Below are 5,735 nucleotides of genomic sequence, written 5' to 3'. Positions count from 1 at the left end.
TAGCTTGGATGGTCGAAAACTGTCTGTTCTCTCCTCCAGCGAAAAGGAAAAAAGAAGAAAAGTAAATAACCCTTGGATAAAGGTTCAAAACACCTGAACCCGGCTACCTTCACTAGGAATTCCTCTGAAATCTTCCCAAAAATATTAAAATAATAATTAATAACAATAGCCACTCCATATTGTCTTCACTATATTGTACCTCCTCCAGCAGCCCATGAATTAATTTTCATCTTCATAAATGTAGAATACATAAACTAAATTTAAAATTTTGGTCAATAAATTTTATCAGTAGGATTCATCTAAGATTTCGTAATGGTCTCATGCTCTCTTACAGGTTATTGATGTGAAGTCATTGAACTGATGGTATAGAATTGCTAGCAACTAAGCGAAAATGGAGCTCATTAAACGTCAAAACCCATCGAAACCAGGAGCGAAACTGAACCCTGAAATTGTCGATGGAAGTAAAGCCTATGACTGTTTGATATTAGGCTGGCAGTGGAAAAAATTGCCCATGATACCCTCCTTTCTAAAAATTATCTGCACGGATATTACTGATTTGAAACATTTTACTGGTTGAGGAAAAATAATTATTCATGGAAGTTGAAAGTATGTTAACAGACTCGAACTTCTATGTTCGTCTATTACAAGCAAGCATTGCCCAGAAAACGTTGGGAGAAGGAAAGCAGGTTCATGCCCACATCATCAAAACTGGGTGTGAATTGCGTTTCTCTCTGGGAAAGTTTCTTCTTCACATGTACGCCAAATGCACAAGTATGGCGGACGCACATCAAATATTTGATAGAATGCCTGCGCCCAATGAGTTTTCATGGAACACTTTAATCCAAGGATATGCTAAATGCGGAAACATTAAAGATGCACGCCAGGTGTTTGATAGAATGCCTAACAAAAATGAGTTCTCATGGAATACAATCATTGAAGGGTATGCCAAATGTGGAAAAATAGAACTTGCACGACAACTGTTTGACGAAATGCCTGTCAGAGATGCCTTCTCCTGGAATACAATGGTGGGAGAATATGTTAAATGCGGACGCGTAGTTGATGCACGCCAACTGTTTGAAAAAATGCCTGAACGAAATGAAATTTCGTGGAATCTAATGATTGCAGGTTGTGTCCGCCATGGGCACAGCGAGGAGGCGTTAAGATTGCTTTCTGAAATGCAAGGGATGAATATGAAGGAGGACAAGTTCATCTTTGCCACTGTATTAAGCGCATGCTCAGCACTGGCAGCTCTTGAGCAAGGGAGACAGGTACATGCTCGGATTATTACAAGTGGAATAAATTGGGATGTGTTTTTGGGTAGTAGTCTTCTTGACATGTATGCGAAATGTGGGAGAATGGATGATGCGGTTGAAGTTTTTGAGTCTATGCCAGAGCGAGATGATTGCATGTGGACTGCTTTGATTACAGGGTATGTCAATTGTGGCAGTATAGAGAATGCTTACCGTATCTTTGGCAGAATGCCTGAACAGAACGTTGTCTCATGGAATGCAATGATCTCAGGTCATGTGAAGAATGGACAGGATGAAGAGGCTTTGACACTCTATTGCAAAATGCAGAGGGCGGGAATCAGGGCAGACAAGGTCACTTTAGCCAGTGTCATAAGCGCATGTGTTGGCATAAAAGCTCTGGAACAAGGAAAGCAAATCCATGCCCATATAAGCAAAACTAATTGTGTGTTTGACATCGTAGTGGGAAGTGCCTTAACGGACATGTATGCGAAGTGTGGAAGTACAGAGCATGCATGCCAACTATTTGATGAGATGCCTGAGCGAGATAGGATTTCATGGAATACTATGATCACAGTATATGCAAGTTGTGGAAGGATACGTGATGCACGGCGAGTATTCGATGAAATGCAGGAAAAAAATGTAGTTTCATGGAATGCGATGATTGTAGGCTATGCACAGAATGGACATGCAATGGAAGCTCTAAAGCTGTTTTGCCAAATGCAGACGGTAGATGTCAAGCTGGATGAGGTTACCTTGGCCAGCATTCTTAGTTCTTGTGCCAACATAGCAGGTCTAGGACAAGGCAAGCAGGTTCATGCCCTTATCAGCAAAACTGCGTCGCAATCAGATGTCGTTGTTGGCAGTGCCCTTGTTGACATGTATGCTAAGTGTGGAAGCATAGACGATGCACGACAATTGTTTGACGAAATGCTTGTGCGAGACAGGGTTTCATGGAATGCTATGGTTGTAGGGTATGCTCAGAATGGAAATGGCCAAGAGGCATTGCAATTGTTTGAAAAAATGCTACAGTCACTCATGAAGCCAAATGACATCACTTTTATTGGTGTTCTGTCTGCGTGCGGCCATGCTGGCCTAGTCAGTGAAGGCCGTTACTATTTCCATTCTATGAGCGAAGATCATTATATCGTTCCAATGGCTGATCACTATGCTTGTATGGTTGATCTTCTTGGCCGTGCTGGATGTCTTGATGAAGCAGAGTGCTTCATTCATAACATGCCATTTAAACCTGATACTATGCTGTGGGGTTCATTACTAAGTGCCTGCAGGCTTCATTGTAATATTGAACTAGGAAAAAGAACAGCAGAACGTCTCTTTGAGCTGGACCCTCAGAATTCTGGTCCATATACACTGTTATCAAACATGTATGCTGCAGCTGGCAAGTGGGATGATGCAGTGAGAGTAAGACAAATGATGAAAGAGAGAGGAGTGAAAAAGAGGCCTGGATGCAGTTGGATTGAAGTTAAAAACACACTGTACTCATTTACTGCAGAAGAAAGATCCAACCCACAAATGGAGCCAATTTATGAAATGTTGGAGAGACTGGATGGCCAGATCAAGGAGGCAGGGTACATGCCGGATATGGACTTTGTACTTCATGATGTAGAGGAGGAGGATAAGGAGAACATTCTCTGTCACCATAGTGAGAAGTTGGCAATGGCTTTTGGCCTTATGAACACACCTCCAGGAGCACCTATAAGGATCTTTAAGAACCTTCGTGTCTGTGTCGACTGCCACACTGCCACCAAATTCATTTCCGGGATCACTGAACGAGAAATTATCATCAGGGATGGTAGTCGCTTTCACCGTTTCAAGGATAGTGTGTGTTCATGTGGAGAATATTGGTGATGCCAAGTGAAATTCGTAATATACAAGGATTAGTTTAGAGATTTATTATAGAAGTGCATTATCATTGGTGTGTTAAACAATTTTCTCAAGGTTCGATTCTGTTTTTTGGTATTAAGATACAATTAGGAAGTGTGAAAGTGCTTTAGGCATTTGATTCATCACTGAACAAAAATAGGGATAATATTAACAACGAAATAACAAGACTTGGTCCGATTGTAACATTAACTTTCAATTAGGCCAGAAAAATATGTCCTCTCTATATTAGCCCCTACTAAGGAGAAGTACCAATATACATGCCTCTTGTGTTTCATGGAAGGTAGTGCTGGTCTGGCCAAAGAATTACTTTAGCCATTTTGTGCATATATCCAACCACCCCCAACTTATGATCATCGACTTCCCACCCTCCTTATAATGCACTATGTGACTGCAAACTATATTATTGATAAGTTGCAATTCCCTCTGCACCAAAGTTGCAAGAAATTAACTATTCAATGTAGGGTTTAAAAGTGTAACGTGGTAGATACCAACTTATCAACTCTCACAAGATGTTGACTGTACTTAGTAGATTGAAAGTATATTTGAGATGGGTTATCAGAATGCATGAGCATTCCTTTAGTTGCGTGCTTTCCAGGAGCTGCATAGAAAATATCTGAATATAACAAATGAAATAATCTACCATCCTTTGTACATAATAGGATTCTAACCCTGTTAAGTTATACACTTGGTGCTCGTCTTTCCACAAATAGTTCCTTTTCCGTGTGATTTCCACGGAAGGTCATACGCCCAAGTGATTCTACTTCAATATTATGAACCCTTGATGGGGGGTCCGCTTAATTAAAGTCTTTGGTAATAGATATTTGTGATTCCTAGAAAGAAACGAAAATAAAAAACCCTATATACAGTCCTGTTCCTCTTTTGCTACCACCTTTTCAACAGACATTTGTGGTTCTTAGAAAGAAAAGAAAATAAAAACCCTATATACAGTCCTATTCCTCTTTTTCCACCGCCTTTTCAATAACATTAGATAACTGCCAGTGTCACATATTTGTAAACATTCTTTTTGTTTAGGCATCCTTATATATGAATATTATATGGAGTTATTCATGGCTCAGCTTCCTGCTGGCCACCTCTTGGTTATTGCCTTTCTGAGGTTGGTAGATTCCATAGGGAACAACCTAAGTATTTCCTTTAAGATTAATAATGATGCATGAGTTATGTGATCCCCTCTGCCTTGATTTGAATGATTCTACATTGCAGCAAAGGTGAGGCATTCCATGCCCTACTGTATTTTTTATCTTCCATTAATTCTTGTCCACCGTTATTGTGGTAGCTAAAGGCAAATCTCCTGAGTGGTGGGGTAAATTATTTGAAGGTGGATAAAGGAGTGGAGTGTTCACATGGATTTGATTATGGGAAATGTTACGATTAACCTCACATAAGGTAAAGAAAGATGGTTGTATCCGCTCTTTTGCGTTGGAATTGTCATTTAAATATGAAGAATTTGAATCAAACAATTATTCAGTGGATGAATAATTGACCATTCCATAGAACACACCCTTGTTGATTTGGCATGAGGCTGCTTGTCTAACCTAGTGAAAGGGTGATGTATGCAAGTCTCCAAGAGTTGATTGACAGTGACCCTTGTGTGGAAAAGTATCCCGATGAAATAACTGATTTATCACCCAGATGGAAACAAGGCAGTGTCAAACGTCGTAATAGGGTGCATTAGGCAAGTCTATAAAGAGTTGATCAACACCAGCCATTTTGTGGGAAAGGATCCCCATGAAATGACTGATTTATCAAATGGAAATAGAAATAAAGTAGCACATGAATAACTGATTCAAGATTGAACGGAGGAAAGACAATGTAAAACCTTAACCCATCTCACAATTTCTCACTCGTTGGGGAAGATTACTCATTCATGACAGTGAAGAGGCCACCAATCATTAGTTAATTATTAGACACGAAACTTTGCATTGAATAATCATGCTAACCAATGGAGAGCAGAAGGTTGAAGTGTGCTAGGATTAGAAGGAAATCAGTCATTTAAAATAAGGATTAGGGTAGAAAGAGCAAAGGATCTTTGGGATCAGATAAGATTTAGTATGGAATCTTTGATTCTACAAGCATGGGTTCAAGAAAATATGAGAAAGATGGAGAGAGATTATTTCTGTAGACTTACAAGGGTGACAATCAAGTACTGCTTTTTGTAAGGATGAATAAAAGAATTCTAGGTGTGATTGGCTTGCACCTATTGAAGATTCAACTAAAGTTGGACATAAACATAAGGAGATGGACATGTGATTGCATTTCATTAGTTCTTCGAGCTATATATTGAATTATAGAGGTAATTGCATTTCTTAAACATATTTAAGTTTTTGGGAGTGTTACAGTGAAATTTAGCACTCCCAAATGATGTAAAGTCCTAATTATCAAGATGTGTTTTGTGTACTTGTTAAAATGTGCAACTAGGGCCAAACTCTACTTTGGACAACTCATTTGAAGGAGATGATTATTGCATTGAATTCCTCTTTTCGAGAGGACCAAAATTGATCTAAGGATCACTAAATTTGGACAAGGAGAAATATGATTTTGAAGGTCAGCCCACACATGTGCAAT

General features: G+C 39.4%; 1 pseudogene; it reads left to right on the top strand.

Annotated features, from left to right (window-relative positions):
- Positions 1–228: 228 nt before the first annotated feature.
- Positions 229–4,911, top strand: LOC149204750 (pentatricopeptide repeat-containing protein At4g14050, mitochondrial pseudogene; annotated as a pseudogene).
- Positions 4,912–5,735: the final 824 nt, after the last annotated feature.

This window comes from Pinus tabuliformis, chromosome 1_2 (genome assembly GCF_031772625.1).
Source record: "Pinus tabuliformis cultivar Carrire ecotype Pingquan chromosome 1_2, CPIR1, whole genome shotgun sequence".
NCBI lineage: Eukaryota > Viridiplantae > Streptophyta > Pinopsida > Pinales > Pinaceae > Pinus > Pinus tabuliformis.
Note: the sequence above shows the minus strand (reverse complement) of the source record. Positions and strands in the feature narration are given on the sequence as shown.